Genomic DNA, 19,835 nt, shown 5'->3' with positions numbered 1-19,835 from the left:
GAAGATCATTTATAGGGCAGGTAGGAATCCAGAGCATCCTACTGATGGAACTGCTGTCCCCACAGCATGTTAGTGCTAGCCTTGTTACTGATGGGACTTTGTCAGCTGAGGGCTTTTGTCATTCAGGGAGGAGACTTTTTCTCCCATGCAGACCTGAGTTTTGCTGACTTACCCAGCGACTGAAGTAGCTTGTCTGTTGACACAGCTCTCTCATTCAGCCAGGTGCAAAGCTAAAGAATTAACCTAAAAAGTGGTTAATTTCCAGTGACTTAATCCAATATTGTTTGTATCAGACATCAGTTTGTCTTTTTTAAACTTTACTACTCCTCTGAGGTTTTTTAGTCGTCTCCTCAGTGGTGGGGAATGGATGTGTGCATATAGTTGTAAATAGGTTTATTATAAAATTTATATTCCTTGGAATTTTTTGTTATAGACTACAAAATGACCTTTCTAGTGAGTCTGCATAAACTTCCTTTAAACTATTAAGTTGACATGCTCCAAGACACATGGGCATTTACATTTAGTGGTGAGTTTGGGTCTGATGGAGAAGAGTGGTTCTGTGTGCTCATTTCTTATGCTCCTTTTTTTGCCTAGCATCAGGTCTGCAAGAGGTTCTGTGTGGCTAATGTTAAAAAAGCTTTTCTAGTACTGAAGTTCACTGATTTTTATTTATTTTTCTTTCTTTGTCTTTTTCCTGTCACCTATAGCATGTTTCACAAACACTTTCTACCTGTGCTGGAATAGCTCACTTTAATGAGCATTACATATTTCTGTTTTCTGCTCAGCCCTTACATTCTTCAGTTTCCTCATAAATCTTGAGGACACGATGGCTTACTGTTAGTTACTAAAAGTTTTGTTCTTCTCTTCTTTTGCTATGTCAGTCCTGTCGGTAGATCATCTTAGTTCATCTTAAACTTATCTTTTGACAGCATCCTGTGTGGGAGAGGCTTTTCCAAAGAAATCTGTTTTTGCTTTCTCAGTTATTTTTACCTAGTGGCTGGTATCAAATTTAATTGCACTCTTCCATTTTTGTGTACCACCTCTTAGGATTTTTCTCTTTATTTTGATACGTTCTCTGATCTGATACTCTACTCTTCTGAAGTTCTTGTTGTTCTTTTTTTCCCCTGATCTGCTGTCACTTATTCTGCTTTCTGTTTCTTTACCCAGGCTTGGATTCACATTTTTCTGGGATATGCTCATTTGGCCTTTGCAACCCCACGAAAATGTTACCATTTGAACATAATGACTCTTTTCTTCCCTGGCTTCCTGTTCCCTTTCCTTGTGAAGTGGTATGTATACCTTCCGCAACTTTCAGACTCAGCTGGGAGCTAAACATGCAGCTTTTCATTTCCTCTCTCTTCTTGAATTGAGGATCTTTTGGACCACCGGTGTCTTAATGACCATTTCTGAAGTGTAACTGTGTGGTTCTAGTTTTGGTAGGATTCCTTCCGTGAGTGTGGTGAGCTCTGCTGTATTATGGCCACCATCATTTAGCAGTGAGCTAATGCAAACAGTAAAACTGGCTTTCTGACATAGTACTAAGATCACTCGAAATGAAGAGCAGGGGAAAAGCTTAGATTTTTATTGCCAGGTAAAGAACAAACATGGAATGAAAAATGTCCCTTGGCATGTCCTGCTGTGGTTCAAAGGCTAAATTGAAATGTAGATTCTCCTCCATCAAATTAAATTCCTCTTGATTTTGGCATAGTATTCCCTTTACTTCCTTCTCTAAACAGAATTGACTTGACTCTTCCCCCTTTTCCACAGTAACTGTATGATTCTTTGTTTAGTTTGTCGGAATTGCGAGAGCTCTGATGTTTTTCTGTATTAAAGATGCTGGATTTGTAGTGATTTCTTCCTCCTTTCTGTTGTTCCTTTTTTCCTTCCAACAGTCCCATGCAGACTCTTTTGGGGCTTGTTTGGTGTGTTTTTATTTTCCCCTGGGAAAAGACTTTCTGTATCAGTCTTCATGGCAACTTGTGGTTCCTTATGTACAGCGTGCTTCAGTTGACTTCAAAAGTAATGCCAGTGCAATTTTACCAACTAAAAGAGTAAGGAAGGCTGGACCGTTAGTAGAGTGCATTCTCTGCTTTTCCATCAGCTGTCTTCCCTTCATTTGGGAAGCATGATTCTCTAAATTCCTTCCTGGTAGGTTTCCATTTTGAAATACAGTCTGTCCGGAATGACGTGGCATCTCTGCAAGCACAAAATTTGTTACGAAACACTAAGCACAGAGAACTTGTTATCAAAATACTTGTTTCTTCAGTTTTTTTTTGTTAAGGTCACTGTTGTGAAATGGAATGATTAACTGTTACTCCAGAAGTAGAGAAAAGGTACTGGAGATTGCATCTTTTTTTTCTTCTAAAAACAGTGCTGTCTTGAGACCCAGTTACTCAAAAACAAGTTGTAATGAAAATATACTAAAATTCTCAGCTTTAGCTTGGTTGTATCAAATACTTGGTAGAACTCCAAAGTGGTAAATAACTTGGTTATTTTCTTTATGGAGTACTAATCTTGTTTGCTTTGGCATCTAAAACTAAAGTCGCAGCTTATTTTTACTTAATGCATGCTTTTTTTAGAGTATCCCTTCCATGCAGTAATGCAGATATTTATTACAGAACCCAGGAGGCCAGCCACAGACCAGGAACTCTGCTGTGTTTGGTGGTTCCAGAGGCAGAGAGGAGCGGTTTTCACCTAGGCAATTCTAGTCAACAGAATAGGCTTGGTACTGGTGCGAAAGTCCTTGTAGACATTGTGACAAAGTAGTAGTTTTGAGGCAGTGTTCAGAAGGAGTGTGAAATAGGCAAGAGTCTCATCTTCTATGGCTTAAGAAGAAAATAAAGATGCATCTGGTCTGGAAAATTACATTTACTGCAGCGTTCCTTGTAGGTGTGAGTGGCATAGTCAAGGCCAAAGGAGAAGCTACTGTGCTACTAGCAAGAAGAGATTGTGTGCATAGGAGAGTGGTTTTAATCCATTTATGCTGTTTAAATTGTTTTAATACCAAGTGGGAAAATGGGCAGGATACAACCCTAGTTTTGATATAGAAGTCTAGGGAAAAATCCGTCATGAAATAAAGTAAGGTGATGGGAAAAGGAAATGCAAAAAGAGGAGTATCTTGGCAGTAGCAGGTTTTTGAGTTCCTTCATGAGGGCATTAGAAATTATTTAAACATGCAATGACTTGATTTATAGGTGAAGCCACTAGCTAGTTTTTCTAGATCGGCCATCAGTTAATCATGGTTTCTTTCTATAACTGTTTTTATTCCAGTGGATGGTGGTTAAAATCTAGAAGAAAGTGTAGTGATCTCAAGTTGCTTGTCTTTAAAGTTACTTCCGTTAATGACAAGAATTTATTTTTGTTGGTGACTGGCAAAAGTTGGCATGCACAAGATGACATCTTCAAAGTAAGTCTTAAACAAACAAAGCCACCTTTCTCCTGTAACTTCTGGTGTTAATTCCTGTCTTTCTACTTGTACTCTTGAGACCATGTTACAAGCAGTGGTAGTTTCCTTAATGCATGATTAGGTTTGCTGTGGAGGTTTTAACAGAGCTAAATTTTGAGAGGGCAATTGTAAGGTAAGATGAGGTGTCAAAGTGATGGGTTTACACGTGATGGTTCCTGGCAGTTCCCAAAACACAGTTCATGTAAACTTGTCTCTGCTCCAGCAAGCCACATCCCTTTGACCACTGTTGATACTGTGTTCTCTGTGAACTTAGTGAAGTAGTGCATATGTGTGTGTTAAATTGAGATTTGTTTTTAGGGTGAGTTTGGGGGATTTTTTTGAGTCCCAAAGCTACAACAAATTGGCAGCTTTTCTGATTGAATTTTCAGGTGCTAATATGTAATGCTGGGTTTTCACTAAACTGTTAGTATATGGTGCCTCTAATTCTTCTTTTAATGTAGCTGTCCACCTCAAACAATTCAGCTCTGTTTATAGTTTTATAACGGATTAAGTAACTCATGTCTAGATTAAAAAAATCAAAATGCAATTAATCATGATAATAATATAAATACAGTAACAAAATTACCAGGCCTTTCAGGAATCTTAATCTCTTGTTCTTTATGGTTTAGTTGAAACCTGTGAAGCATAATACATGCCCCAGAGTTGTTGCTGTCCTTCATAACTGTTTAATTTTAAGGGTTTTCTTATTGTTGTGAGACAATCAGATGATTCCTGTCTCTGTAAACTTGACGGCAGTGTTACCTCCAGGCTCTTTGCACATTGGCTGCTCTCTTTGTAAAGTTCTGAATGCTTCTGCCATGATGGGTACAACACACCATACCTGCTTCGGGCATCAAATGGATTTTGCAAGTTTGTGTTTCTGAAACTATTGGTAATCTTAATTGCTGGGTTCAGACATGAAACTTGTTCCTCAGAAACGCTTTCTTGTGAATAAACATGCATGCATTTAAATGTCTGAAAGAACAAGGGTTGGGTGGAGTACCATGGGAATTGCCTTTAGCTCTGCTGGATGGATAGACAGTCTGTGAAAGGCCCCAGGAGGATTTGATCATGACTTAAAAAATTAAGGTACCCATATTTAGATTATTAGTCTTGTCCTCTGTCATCATTTATCCCTAAAAAGAAACATAAATTCTAATTCAGTAAGTCTTTTACTTGATGTGTGTTGTTCACCAGAAGAGTTTTGGATGTTACTATGGTTTTGTCAAAATAGGCATGTGCTAAAAGATACTTACCTATGACTGAATAGTCATTCAGTGGCCTATCTGGGAACCACTGTTTTAAATCAGGGGAGTTACAAACAGTAGTAGGTGCACAATGCAGTGAAGGAGTGGGCCACTTTATTCCACATCTCTGTATTGAGTGCTGACAACACAAGTATTTTGTCAGATGTTCCTGGAGCTGGTGAGCTTTGTCTGTTCATTCTTTCAGAAGAAACACCTCAAAAGCCTTTAAGTAATGCAGAAAAGGATTGTGTTTTTCTGTGGTTAAAAGCTTAGGTGCTGGTAGTAAAGGTATTTCCCATGGGTAGGCAGAAAGAGAAGCTGGTGTTCCTGGGTACATCTGTACCGCTTAAATTACTGCCTGGAGTGGAGCAGTTTGCCTTGGGGGAGTCCTTTTTGTGTTTGTGAGGGACTGAAGTATAACAAGAGAAATTTTTACTTCCTGCTGTTTTCCTCATTCGAGTCTACCTGAAGCAGAGAAGCCATGGTTCCAGAATTGTCAGTAAGAGTACTAATTCCTAAGAGTACTTTTATTAATTGTAATTGTCTGTACAGTATAGTTTGACAAGATTAGCAAAGCATGGAGAGCACTTCCTACTGTTAGGCTTGAGGATTTTCTTTTTAATGACAGAGTTCTTCGGATTTGGCACGGTCTGTCTGCTGCAGACTTCTAAAGTACAAACAGTGATGACCTGGCAAGCAGCTGAGCATGGGTAAGAGGATATTTGGGCCAAGAACTCGTAGCCAAGCTCTTACCTTTTTGCATAAGATTTTCTTTAATGGGACTGTGAAGGAGATGACATTGTGATTAAATGATTACTCCTTGATTGAGCGAGTACTGCCCTGAGGAAGGTGCCTATGTAAGGAATGTCCCTATCATGCTGCATAAGAACAAGGATGCTGTGCTGAGACTGTCTGAGCAATCATCATGCTGGTGCTTTCTCATTCTTGACTCTACAGGCTTGTGCTGAAAGAAGTTATTAACTTCAATTTTACCTTAAACACACAAAAAACCAGTGGTGGTCCAATATAAAGGGCAGCGGTGCACTTCAGACTGTGCCACGAGGCTTTGGGTCTTTAGAGACAGGCAGCAGGCACTGTCTGTATCAGGAGAGCAGGAATTCTTTGTGGACAAGTCCCCCTTTCTGATCCAAGCAGTGCATGCAGTGTTTAAAGGCAAAGGCATATAAACCGGGAACAGCTGTGGGTTTTGGGGATTAATATCTGGTGGCCAGATTCATCTTTTTGTGGGGACTAGTGTGTTTTTACTCTCCTTCAGTTAATCCAGCATGCTTCTCAATTTGTATACGGGCCACTCTTGCTGTCTGCAGCAACTTCTGTGTGCTGGTGGTACGATTATTTTCCATTACTTATGCTGTCTGTGTGTCTGAGCAGAAGTGATAATGCAAGCTTAAGAGATCATTGCATTCTCTGGTGTTTGATATTGTAATGGTACACAGCAGAACAAATAATTCTGGATGTGGCAGTGAGGGGGACAGTGCAGCTTGAACTGCTCAGCCTAGTCCATCTTGCCCTACACTGTGGAATGCCATGGAGAAAGTATTTAGCCTGAATATGGAAAGCTCTGTAGCTGTGCCATGGAGTGAGCTTGCACAAATCATAGAATCATAGAATAGTTTGGGTTGGAAGGGACCTTCAAAGCTCATGTCCCTGCTTTGAGTAAGGACATCTTCAACTAGGCCAGGTTGCCTAGAACCACATCCAGCCTGGCCTTGAATGTCCCCAGGGATGGTGCATCCACTCCCTCTGGGCAACCTGTGCCAGTGTTTTACCACTCTCATTGTAAACAATTTTCTTCACGTCCAGCCTGAATCTCCCCTCTTTCAGTTTAAAACCATCACCCCTCGCCCTATTGCAACAGGCCATGCTAGAAAGTATCTCCCATCTTTCTTTCAGGCCTCTTTAAATAAACTCTCAGTTCTGTCAAGGCTAGTTTGAGAACCAAGCTGGTGGTTTGGTTCAGAGCTAGCTTATGAGTCTGAGATTTAAGTGTCTCCTCTGCACACTGTCTGGCCTTGCACTGAAGCACACATGGAATATCAGGAGAATTTAGCTGCCAAACACATTAAAAATAAACAAATAAATAAAATCTCTGCAGCTTCTTGCTCTTTGACTAAAATTGAGGCATATGGCCGCAGGCATACCTTTGATGCCAGGTGGTCTCCCTGCCAAAACTAAAGCTGGTTCTCAAGAAGATCTTATGTGGTTATGGTTTCATTAGAGTGCCAGAAAGCTGAACATTGGCAAAACTATGCTTTAAACTGATGGCGAGAGCAAGATTAGGAGGAACGTTTGTCCTGGATAGGCATAGTAGCTACAGGTAGACTAGATACAGTTTCTTCTAGATCTGAGTCATAGGGGGTTTTTTATTATTAATTTGCCTGTTCCAAAGCAATCTAAGCTAAATTGAAGTTTAGATATTCTAAAAATTATTTGGATTTGTGCTTGATTTTGCCCATCTCCCAGGTTATAGATTATTTGATTTCAGAAGCACGTGCCCTAGGCATTTACTGCTCCAGCTTGAACGGGTGGTGAGGCTGCAGAGGAAGAAGCCTGAAGGGAGTGGGAGGAGTGCTTCTCCTTACCCTCTTTCCTGGTGACCTCTGCTTCTCTGCTTGCGTTCAACTCTTTTCCTGCACATTTTGACCCGTGCTGTATTCCTATCAGAGAGGGCAGTTGCAGTCAGGGATGAAGTCTTTTCTGGAAAAGACTTCTCGCCTAAGTCTGCACAGCTGAAATGCTTTTGGCATTCATTGGTAGAAACTGGCTGCTCTCAGGTGTGTGCTTTGTCATGACTGCTTGTACTCTGTTGTTCAGACCACCAGGGTCAGTCTTTTCATGCCACTCAGGAGTTCCCATGGAGAACTGCATACACCACTCTAGGTGGCAAACTAGCTAGCTAACACTTCTTTAAACACTATTACAACACTTCTTTAACATAAAATAAACCCAAACCAAACCCCCAACAAACAAAACTCAGGTAACAAACACATCAACTACATCTGTCACTGTCATAACTTTGTAAAGGCAAATGCATCTAATCTCACCTGCTGTCTTTTGTCACCAATACCTTTAAGTCAACTTGGAACTGAAGGAAAAGAAAATGGGGTTTACTTTGAAAGAGCTAAGAGATTGCCTCCTCATCTCATTGCAGAGTGAAACTTCTGTTAGTTTTATGATTTTGAGTAATGCAGTATATTTTTTATATTGTAACATGAAAAATACTTTTGAGGAAATGATCTTTTTCTGTATGGTGTTTTTGTGTGTTTTGTTGGTGGTATTTTTGCTTGTTTGTGCTTGGGTTTTTTTCCTCTCCTAAAATACAAGCTTTTTTCATACAGGCTATAAGAAAGGTTTGTAAGGAGAGGGATTGTTGGTTTTTTTCTTTTCTGTTTAAACTGATTAGTATAGGAAAGACAGGCAAGGTTTCAGGAACACAAATCCCACTTAAAACCTGAAACAAAAGCAAAGAATATCAAGCTAAATCTAGGTCAAGTTTGAGTTAAGAAACAACATGAAAATCCAGCGAGAAGTTTGTTTATGGGGAAAAATATACTACAAATCTAGTAACTCTATGATGACTCCAGATTTTCTTGTTCTAGTATTAACTCCAAGAATCTGGGGAGGGGAAAGCATTCTTTCTTTAAAGGTATCTTGTAGGTTTCTTTCTCTCTTTTATCATGTATATTCAGTGGCGTGGCTTCAGCCAGACAGTTTCCATGAGGAATATGATTCATTGGGTAATTTATGACATACTTCGGGATGTGCTTTGGACTACTTCTTTTCCTGTTTGGGAAGAGGGACAGGCTGGATGTGGAGATGTTTTGGAAGCTTGGCTTTTGTTTCTGTGTCATGGTTTGATTCTGTTTCAGGTCCGTGTGTGAGGAAGGGCTTGTGCATTCTGGAGTTCATGCCCTCCCTCTTCTTATCGCTGTATACTAACTGGTCTCGTAAAAGATGTCACCTCTCCCTGCAAGACTGGCCTTTCCTCTGTCCTTGGGACACTATATTATTATAGTGGAGCTGTGTTTGATATGCAGTTCTTGTGAACCACATCTGTATGTTTTCTTTCATAGATTAGCTGAAATTTAATGTGGTGCTGGAAGTGACACAGTGGTATGCTTTTCTAGCCATGTTAAGAATTCATGCAGTAGCATTGTTTCATGGATGTGTAATATAGGTTTAAACATACTGACTTGATAGTTTAAAACAAACAAACAACAAAGATATCTACCAGCTGGGAAACACAGCGTCGTGAACATGAGAGTAGGAGAGTCTGGACTGCTATTGTACTTCATAGTGTAGGCGCAAGAGAAATGCTTTAGCAGCATATAAATGGTCATCCTTTTTTCCTCTTTTGCTTCTGCTCAAACTGAGTGTGAGGTGGTTTCTGTGATGACTGCTGCACTGGGAAACATAGATTGACTGCAGTTAAGATGCACGTAATGTTAACTATTTAGTGACAGGTTAAACGGTGAGAATTAGGGTTGCTAAGAACAAGCTTGCAGATGGTCATTTTCAAACAGTGACTTTCTTTTTTTACCTACTGGTGTATTTTTAGATGGCTTTCCTCTACTCCTATCTGGGATTGTTTTTTTGCCCTCAAGTTCAGCAGCCACACAAAAGGCTGATTGGGCCCATATGAGAGGATGAGGGGGGAAAACTGGTGGAGAGGTAGGGTAGCACCTCAGAGTGAGTCTCCTGGTGACAGGTGAGAAGTGGGAGGCTTCTAAAACTGATTTTAGAATGCCTCCTTTATCTTTTTCAGTTTAATTTTGCCATTCAGCCAAAACAAACAGCAGTGGTGGTTCAAACAGCTGCTTTGCTTGGGTCTAGTTGAAGATGCTTGTATAAGCTTGCTGGGTCCAAGGCTCATGTGAAGTTTTTTAGCTAGACAAACTTATAATATCCGTGTGCTTCACAAACTGTAGTCTTTGTTAACGTCAGTAACTCTGCAGCAAGTTTTGTGTCAGAGATGGTATCTTCCTTGAACATCAAAATTTGTGCAGAGAAACCAGCTTCTGTATGTGAGTGTGCTTTGTTTTTCTGGGGTGGCTGCATAAGAAGCATTTCTGTCCTAATCGATGGGATGCTTTACATCCTCAAGGTAGCTGAATTGGGTAGAATACAGGGATATCTAGGATTTCTATAGATCAGGTAAGAATGTGGAAATATGTAGTGGTTTGGGTTGGAAGCGGCTTTAAGGCTCATCCAGTTCCAAATCCGTGCCATGGGCAGGGACACCTTCCACTAGACCAGGTTGCTCCAAGCCCTGTCCGACCTGGCCTTAAACACTGCCAGTGATGGGGCAGCCACAGCTTCTCTGGGCAACCTGTGCCCGTGCCTCCCCACTCTCATAGTGAAGAGTTTTTTCCTAATGTCTAATTGAAATCTTGCCTCCATTAGTTTAAAACCATTCCCCCTTGCTCTTGGAAAAAGTCCCTCTCCGTCTTTCTTTTAAGCCCCCTTTAAGTATTGAAAGGTGGGTTGAATTTGTTAAAAACACCTGTTTCCCACATCTTTTAATGGACAGTTCTCTTCTGAATGTTGTCTAAAGATGGTGAGGCCCAAGATGGTAACCTGAATATGGCGCATGTTTTTAAACTTACAGTCAGAAAAGCTTATTAAAAAAAAAAGGAGAAAAAAAATACCCCAAACTGTGCAGTATTTGACAGGAAGCCAGTGTAACTCCCTTGAAACTGGAGTGGCATGCCTGAGTCAGTGAAGTATGAGCTAAGAATCTGGCAGAAGCCTTTTGCACAAAGGAAGGCTGAGAGAGTCTCTCAGGAAGCCTGTACGCTGCTAAATGTGGCATGTTTGAACATGAGACTGACATCATTGTGAGTTCATAGTAGTGAAAGAACAAAGTATCAGCCACAAATTAGACTGACCTAATTTTTAAGTCACTTCTAAAAACTTAATAGCGCAGTGTGTTGCTTGTGCAAGATGTTTATTTCCATCCCAGCCTCTGACTACTTCATTTAAACTACAAGTTAACCCTCTAAACTGTCAAAGGAGTTGTTCAGGAAGGTGAGGTGTGTGGGGGGGTGTGTGTGTGAGGGGTGCTGCAGACTTCCTTCCTTGGCTCTTTTTCCACTCTGACCTCAATTTTCACATAAAGGAAGTGATTAAGGACCACCCATCATATACCTTTATCCTTCAGGATCAGCTTCCTGGAGGTAAAAACCTCAGGATTGTATACCAAAACCTAACTTGTTCCTATGGGCTGCTCTTATGCAGACTAGAAGTCTGACTGAAAATGATCAGAACGCTTGCCATGGTGTCAACAAGAATTTATGTATAATAAAAAAATTATTATAAAATTGAGAATTATTTTTTATTATATATCTGTCCATGATCATAGACAAATAACTGGTACTTCTTCCATTGCTGAAGAAGCACAAGGATCTTGCAGTTTGCTGATGATATGCTTCTTTCCAAGTATTTTAGTTGGCTCCATATGCACTGAAGAACATCCATTCTGTTGATATATTACTTATTGCAGAAGTACATTGAACTCTCCTAGTTTGGGATTACTTGGACAACCGTCAGTGCCTTCTGGTTGCTTTTTTAAGGGACTTTGTAAAACAGAGCAACCTCTATAAATTTTGGAGAAATATAAAATCGTGTTTGTTGATGTGTGCAGAGCTGTGCATACATGTAAGCATACTTCAAACAGGATAATACAAATGTAATTTAAGGGATTACATTTTGTTTCTTTTTGCTACTCAAAATCCTGTTAGAAGCCCGGTGAGATTGCTACAAAACCTTTGTTGTGTAGCCTGGTCTTTTACTAAGGTGCCTATCAGATAATCGCAACAGAGTTTACTCCTTTGGTATGGTATTCAGAATTTAAAAAAACCCAGTCCATTTTAATTCTTGCAAACTAGATGTAATGGTGGTCACATTTTGTCAGCTGTTCTTAAGTGGGATTAGTGTATTTTGTGTTTATGTCACTCTTCTTCCTCTACTTAAATGGTAATGTTTATAGTGATGTAAGAGGCACAGCTGAGGAACGTAAGTCACCCTTTGCTCTCTCCTTCTATTATAAAGATATATATGGCTTCTCTTTTCAGCTGTGTAGTTACCATGCTAGAAATGTGTCTTTAGCACCACTGCAGGTCTTGTATAATATGATTCAAATTCAAAGAAACACTTGGGATCCTTTGGGAAAGGCATAGCATGGCAGATTACCTGGAGCATAGCTGAGTGAGATACCATGACTTCTGCTTATGTTCCTGAACGGAGGCCTTGTTGATACTCTTGTCAATTAAACTAAAGTTTGAAAGCAGTTGTAATAAGCAGGCCATCAGAATTACCTTTGTGGGTACAAATTAGGTATGAAATTAAGTTCTGTTCCCAGTGTGTGAGCTATCAGGAGTCTTGAGACTCATCACTCATGATCTCATCATGGTGAGAGATTTAGGTCCCAAATGTTTGGATCGGTTAATTTATTCCCTGGTCCTCACCTGCAGTTCAGCAGTCACTCCATGTCATAAACCAAACCCCTTCCTGCTCTGCACAGCCCAGAATGGGAGAACTCTTAACAGGATTACAGCAACTGTCAAATTTCTGAGGACACGTCAGAACAACTTGAATTATTCCGTCATGTTAATTGGGAGACATTGCTGTACACTGTATACCTTTACGTTTCCTTCCCTACTCCCACCTTGAGACAGCTGGGCTGTACCCTGTTTGTGTATTTGCTGGTTTCCACCCTTTATTCTGTTTCCTTGACATATAAATGTCTTTTAAGAAGAAACCCAGTTAAACTGAACTGCTTTACTGAGTAGGACTGGGCTTACATACATGTAAAGTCGATGTTCTATTGGGCCCAGCATCCCTTCTAAAGATGCGTCTGTGTGCTTTTCTCAGTGTGTAGCATACACTGCTCACAATATTAATTTTGTTTTGAGCATGCAGAGGGCTTTTTAAATGAGTTTGACAACAGATTTAATTGTCACTTGTTAGGTATTTTCTCTGTAAACTTCTAGATGTTTCTCTGTACAGCTGACAGGACATGCATGCAGCGCAGTGCAGCACTGTATTTTCAGACACAAGCAGGAAGAAACAAAGTATTAATGTTGACAGTTAAAAAAAAATAATAATAATAAAAAAAAATTCCTTCCAAACTTTCTCATGCCCTGATGTGAAAGGGTTGAATGTGCATGTTGCCTTCCGGGAGGACTGGTGTCATTTCCTCAAATGGGTGAAACACCAGAACATTTTAACTCCCAGCGTACCATACTGTGGAAGCAAGTCTCTGTTCTTAAAGAAGATTGAGTCAGTGTGATCTTTAGTCATTCAATTTAATTTAGAAGAAGAGTCATTAAAAAGTGTGTTGCAAGAAATTCACCCCTGCCTTGCCCAGAAGCTATTCTGATTTATTTCCCTAATAAAATTACCGTCATTATCCTCTGCCTTTAATCTGTCCTGGTTCTTGTACGAAGGCTTCAGATCCACCTTCTGTTTTCATCATACAGTGACCACAAAGAGTTGGTTTCTTTTTTTCTTTTTTTTTTCTTCTTCATAAATTTTAGCTCCTTATTTGCAAGCCCACATTATTTGAATGTCTGAATGTCTCTGAAAGTCTCTCAGTAGGCACAAACCCTTAAACTTACAGGCTAGCCATTATCTGAAGTCTGCTAAAGGAGTAGCACTGACTATTAAAACAGCTGTGCTTGATGTTTATTTAGTGCTACTCTTCAGAGTACTCTTCCTTTTAATCTGTTTCTCAGCAAAAAGATGACCATGTAAAATACAAAAGTCACCTTTCATACTGTTCTGCAGAACTACAGAACACAGTCTGTTGGGGATGTGCTGATTGTGTAGTAGTTGCAAACCTTGGTGTTATGAAAGGGGCTGCCATGAAGCAGTCTCGTTCCACAAAGTGTAAGGATATGCTGGAATTTCAGCAGCTTGAGGATTTATGAAGTAGTTCAACCATTTAAGATTTTCCCTTTTTTGTACTTTGAGTCTTTGAATTGAAAGCTAAAATGCAGTTGCTGGTGGAGATGGCAGGCATGGACTTTGCCAGTTGTCAGAATTAATGATGAATCTTCACCATTTAGTATACAGGACCCAAATGGCCCTTGTGTTTTGTAAGGATAGGTAGCTGCCTTACAGTTAAAATTTGGTTTGGTTATTCTTACATTATATGCTGTGGGTTGGTTCTCTGCAGACTTGGATTATATAAATAAATAAAATAATTTTATTGCTTACTGTGAATCTTGTAATTTTTATACCAGCTAATCCATACAAGGTCAGATTTTATGGAAAGGACAGGATTAAACTTTTAGGAAAGGAGAGGTAGGTACTGAGGTCCTTACAAGGATGCTGTCACGCTTGCCTGTTCAATTTCTCACAAGGCTTCTAGCTTGCTTGGTGCACCACAGCTTTGTAGCTCCATGTGACCCAACTGGTTAGGTTTGTTTAGCTGCAGTTTAGGGAAGGCCCTGAGCAAGAGAGGAGGAAAAAAAGGTTTCCATTTCTAATTCTGGAAAATAGAAAAAGGTATTTAAATGAGGCCTGGAGGACTTCTTATTGGCCAGGAATATGTAAAAAGGCAAGTTTATATCCTTTTGTAATTCACTGTAATTGAAAGGATGTATATTTCTTTTCCTAAAGTCAGCAGAAAAATCCTGGCCTTGTAATGAAAAAAGGCTTTTAAAAAAACTTTCTCCTAAGCACAAATAGCTGAAGTTTCCACTTTAAACTTGGGTGGCTCATTCATATTTCACTTAATGGTAATATGGTATTCTCTTTCTCCCTCCCCCTTCTTACCACCAAGGCTAAAAAGGAGGAGGGGAGATATAAAATGTTTCTGAAAATTACAGGAAATGTCTGTTCCTTTAACAGCATTGCCAGGGAATTTCCAAATGCGCTTAATGCTTATGGCTGAACTTGTAGCAGCTCAGTCTTCAGTCATGAGTGGATCCTGTTCTAAAAATGTGATACCTCCTTCCAGTAAACTGTGTTGAAATTAAGTATATGCTTTGGTTTTCATCGGCTCTTCAGCAGAGTTAATTGCGCCCAATGGTGAAATGAGGGCTCTTGGGGGCTGCTTTAAAAACCTGTTTTGCTTCTATTTATTGAAGTGGGAAAAATGGCATATAGTTTCCTGAAGTGGTAGCTGGTTTATTTGTAAGGACTTTGGAGAGGCATGGGTGGCAGCTACCAGTGAATGTGAAGACTACCTGGCAGTGTTCAGAGGCTTCAGAAACTGCTTGTGAAGCAGTAAGGAGCAAAGAGGGAGATGTTTTTTGTCCCGGTATTTTGTTTCCTTGGGCTGTCACAAGGTGGTCTCTGATCATAGGGTCTTGTCTCTAGCCTAATCAATGTTGAGCATCAGGTTAGTTTTAATTCCCATGGATGAGATTAGAAAAGGGGACAGCGACAGATACAGTGAGTAGGATGAGTTTTCTCTTCATTCTCCTTTGCCTTCTGCCAGGCTTCTGCCACTGGATTAGGGGAAAGAGCAAGGGAGATCTGCAGAGCCCCTTCTTGGGCTCAAAAGGGCTTCTGCCAGCCCAGGCAAGCACAGGGAGCAAGCCATGGCACAGTCTTCAACAGTCCACCAGATCTTCTCATCCACCTTTCTGCCCTGCTGCTCTCACATACTTACACCTGTGTGCTAATGACGGCCGAGTGGGAGGACCTCCAGCCTGGGACACCCCAGGGACAAACACACAGGTCTCAAACAAGGTCTCTGTCCCAGAGCATGTTCTGGGTAGCAAACCTTTCATTACCTGTCTGAAGGGCTGTAGCCCCATATTCTAGTGTTAGCCTTGGCAATGGTTTTTAGAGCAGTTGCCTAAAGACAGAGAGGTGATTCTTGTAGCTCCTTTTCTTGCTAGGTGATGTGGGATATGACTGTTGTAATGTGCTCAGCCTCTGCTACAGTGGCTCTTTGTGGTTGTCATATAGTTTACTACTTGGTTGGAAGCCACTCCTGGGTTTTGTAATATAGCAGTGCTTGGCAATAATTTATTACCATGGTTTATATTACAGTGATTAAGCGGAGCTGTCATCTCTTGATTGTGATGATTTGAATCTTGTTTTTAGCTGCCCAGGAAACGGTTTGGAATTGACACTAATGTGTTTATTTTTATTTCCTCATGTAAAGGTTGTAATTTAATTTGTTCACCTAGGAACAGCAGGTGCTTTGTATAGAAGTTGTGCAGGTATGACTATATGTAATGATTGCCGACGCCAGTGTTACCAGTTTCCAGTGTTGACTTTTCTAGTGTGTGGGGAGGTGGGATTAATTACCTGAGACGTTCTGTTTTCATTAGTCTTTGTGAAAAATATAGTTGTAGTCAGACTTATTTACGGCAGTCTCCTATATTAACAGACACTGAGTGATAGTGTGTGAACTTCCTCGAATTCATGCAAATGCTTCACCCATAGGTCCTAGTTAGAGATTAGTTTTCTAGCATGAAAATGTATCAAATTGTTTGGAAGGCTGCTGTTGGTTGGGGTTTTTTTGCTTGTTGGTTTGGGTTTTATTTAAGTATCTCCAGCCTTTTTAAAGATAGTTGAGAGATTTGCTCTAGGTTTTTTTCTTTTCTTTTAGAAAATCAGGGTAACATCGCTTTCTATTTCAGACTCTTTCCATGTAAACTAATGCTAGCATTTATAAAACTCTTCCCACTTAGGTTTTCACATGTTTGGGGGAGTTTTACAGCAAATGACTGCACTGAGAGTGTGAAATCTGTTTTCTGGTGTGGTTTTTGTCTTGTAATAAGGGATTTTTTTTTTTCCTTCAACTATGTTTAGGTATTTCATTCTGCTGACCTCTGTATGTGGACTGCCCTCTGTCCCGTTCAGCCCATTTAGATTTTGACTTATATGTAGGTGAGTAATTGCTTTTGATATGAAATGATAATTCATGTAAAAGTAGTCCAGAAATTTCATTTGCTTTGACTTGGAAGTCATACAGTTAGAATCATCTTCTAAAAATCCATTTAAACTTCTCCTGGTTGCCTAGTGTCCCAAGCAATATGAAACTAAGAATGTTATGTATTACAGTATTTGTTTGGAGTGGATTAGGTAAGCTTTCATTCTTGGTGTCACAGAGCTATATGCTGTGAACCTGCAACGAAAAAGTATTTTGAAATGAAAATAGCTTCTTGCTTGTATGGGTGGAGAAGGCAGTCCCTAGATAAAGTCTCTGAGCTGTTGAACAGAGTGATGTAACAGATCAACAGCATGTTCTAACGCTTCCCATGAGCTCACATTCTATCAGGTTTCCCTGCTATAATACTTAATAAATGTCTGTTGTTCCACATTAAATGTCAAAGAGGTTGGCTTCTTGGTAAATGCAAGTGATGGCAATCTGGTTTATTGCTTACAGTTGGTGATGGTACATGGATGATTCTTGCAAGAACGTTGCATGTATTTGAGAGCTATGTTGAGTAGGTCAGCAAAATGTTTTGGTGGTGTGGTTTTTGGTTTTGGTTTGGTTTTGGTGGTAGAACACATTGTATTATTTCAAATATCACTATTTATATGAAAAGCAGTATCTTACTGTTGTCTAAATGGAAGGTCCATTCATCTTGCTTAGCGCAACTATCTTAGAGGTAGGTGTAGTAGGCGTAGAAACTGCATGAGCTTACAACTCTAGACTGGGGTCTTTTATGCAGCTTATGTATGGGAAGTTGATTTCCTTTCTGATTCTATCTCTCCATGTATCAGTCTTTAGATTGGAGAAGGAATTAAAAGTTGGTACTGTCCATTCTGACTGCTTACATAGATCTAAAGTACAGATGCGCTGAAAGTAGGAGAGGAGGGAGCAGCCATTCTGATCATAGGGATAAGCAAAGGAAAGCAGCAAGTAATTCTTCAAACTGCTTTTCTTTTATGAACATGGTACATGAGACTTAAAAAATATTAAAAATCTATGTGTTTCTATTTGAGTGACTTCCTCACTGCTCTTCTCTCTTGCACTAAAGTGGAGTGCGCTTGCTAGAGTGGGGTAAAGTCTGTGTTCTTCAACCCCCCTCAATCAATGTGAGAAAATTATGTGCTTATGAGATGATGACACTTACTTGTGTCACCTCAAAAGCCAAAACACCCTCATTCCCCTCAGTTGAGAACACGAGCCCTTGTTAACAGGGCTCTTTTAAATCACAAGCATTTGTAATCTCATTCCTGTGTGGTCTGCACAATGGCAGGCAAGACATAGGCTTATTGTAACTTCAGCTACGTTTTTTCACCCAGACTTTACACTTTATTACGCAGTTGTCGATCTGGAATTTATTGGCTTGCTTGCTAAATTCAGAAGAAGTATAGCTATTTCTCACTTTCACTTAAAAAACTTATTTCCCTTGTGCTCCATAGACACTTTGGGTTAAGTAGCAACCTGAGGAAGGATTGGCCCTCCTTGATTGTCACTCAGTCGCTAGTAGCATAGCTTACAAGCGTCTCTCCAGAACAACTTTTATTTCTGTCTTTCTGAGGCTGGTGAGGGAATGCTGTGGCTGTCATAGATGGTGGGGAGGGGTGGGGGGAAATCTTGCAGGAGTGGGAATTCACCCTGAGATCCTCAGATCAGGAGTTCCTTTCTGATGCAGGAGTTTGTGCAGGCTTATTTATTGAGTATCACCTGTGGCTGTGGTGATAGGGACTGGCATGGTATTGGCAGCAGATATTGAACCACTGTCAGCTCCCAGCTAAAGTAACACTGAAGCGAAATACTCCTTTGAAAACAGCTGATGTGCTAGCAGTGGCATGTTTCCTGCAGTTTAGGATCTCCTGACTCTGTGTTTTGATTCAGCTTTTGCGTTTCTTTTTTATGCTGGTGCCCATCCTGAGTAACATGAAAGGAAGCTTGGCTGTAGGGGCAGATAGTGTTTTTCTCATATGTGCATGTGTTTGCTTCTAGTAGTAGAAAAAGACAAGGTTTTAAAAAGATCAACTTTCAGGTGTCTCAAGCTGACTATGAAAGAGCTGCCCTTCAGGACCTTCTGATGTCCAGGTGCTATAAAGTTATTAGGTTGGCATTTAGCCACGCAGCACTGACGTATGTGGGAGCATTGCTGTATGCACCTGACAAAGCAAGCATTGGTGACGTTGGGAACACAATTGCTGAGTGATTGTGACACCAAAGTCCAACTTCAAGGTTGTCTTCTTACGTGAGGTATAAGTCTTTCAGAGATTGTAGCAAGGCTTCTAGGAGCTCTTTGCTAGTTCCTTAACCGACGTAGAATTAGAGCGTCCTTCTGAGAATTTTAAAAATGCATTCTTCTTCATCTGCTTCTTTAGAAAAAGTTGTTATTGTATGAGCCAAAGACTGATAATTAAAAAACCCATCATGCTATGATGCAAGGGAATTGCTTGGACTCAAAATCCTAGAAGTGAAATTAGTAGTGCATACAAAGTGGGAGTTATTTTGACTGAAGAATCGAACGCACAACTTTAATGCCAGCTTTACAGTTAAGTGGTTGCCTGCTTCGTTCCATCTGAACCATTTGGGATGGTGGCAAAGAGAGATCCTGTAGTTCTGCAGCAGCGTTACATACACATGTTGGAGATTCACTATTGGTTGTATGGAAGGTAGTAGTGTTTTTGTTGTTTTGGTATGGAAAAGCTGAAAACATTTGTCAAGTTTGGAACAGATCTTTCCAGTTTTACAGTGAGCTAAAAGTTTAGTTTTCTTCTTTAAAAGATACAACAGTGCCATGTTCCATTCCATCTACAAGGAGGAAGAAGCCGTGCAGTGTTACCAGTATATATGTGACTTCATGCAGCATTCCCATAGCTCGATTCAGGATCACTTTTCCGTAATCCTGATTTCAGTGTAGAACATCCTATGACTAAGATGGTTTCCTAGCTTGAAGATCACCAACATAATGGCCTATTTAGGGCAAAGCATTCACTATACCGCATCATTTTATGAGACACTATGGTGTCAATACATACCACTGTGATCTAAGTCACAAATAGCACTGCAGAAAGAGAACACTCAAGAAACTGAATTTTAGGTTTTCATAAACTATGATTAGGAATGAAACATGTAACATCTTATAGTAGCTAAATGATAAGAGCAGTCACCAGGAAGGGGAGGATTGCTCTAGTGTGCAGCTGAAGTAAGAGGCTGCAAGTTTCTCTTGTTTAGATAGGTC

This window comes from Psittacula echo, assembly GCF_963264785.1.
Source record: "Psittacula echo genome assembly, chromosome: 1".
Classification (NCBI taxonomy): domain Eukaryota; kingdom Metazoa; phylum Chordata; class Aves; order Psittaciformes; family Psittacidae; genus Psittacula; species Psittacula echo.
The sequence above is the reverse complement of the archived record's forward strand: the minus strand, read 5'-3'. Positions refer to the sequence as shown.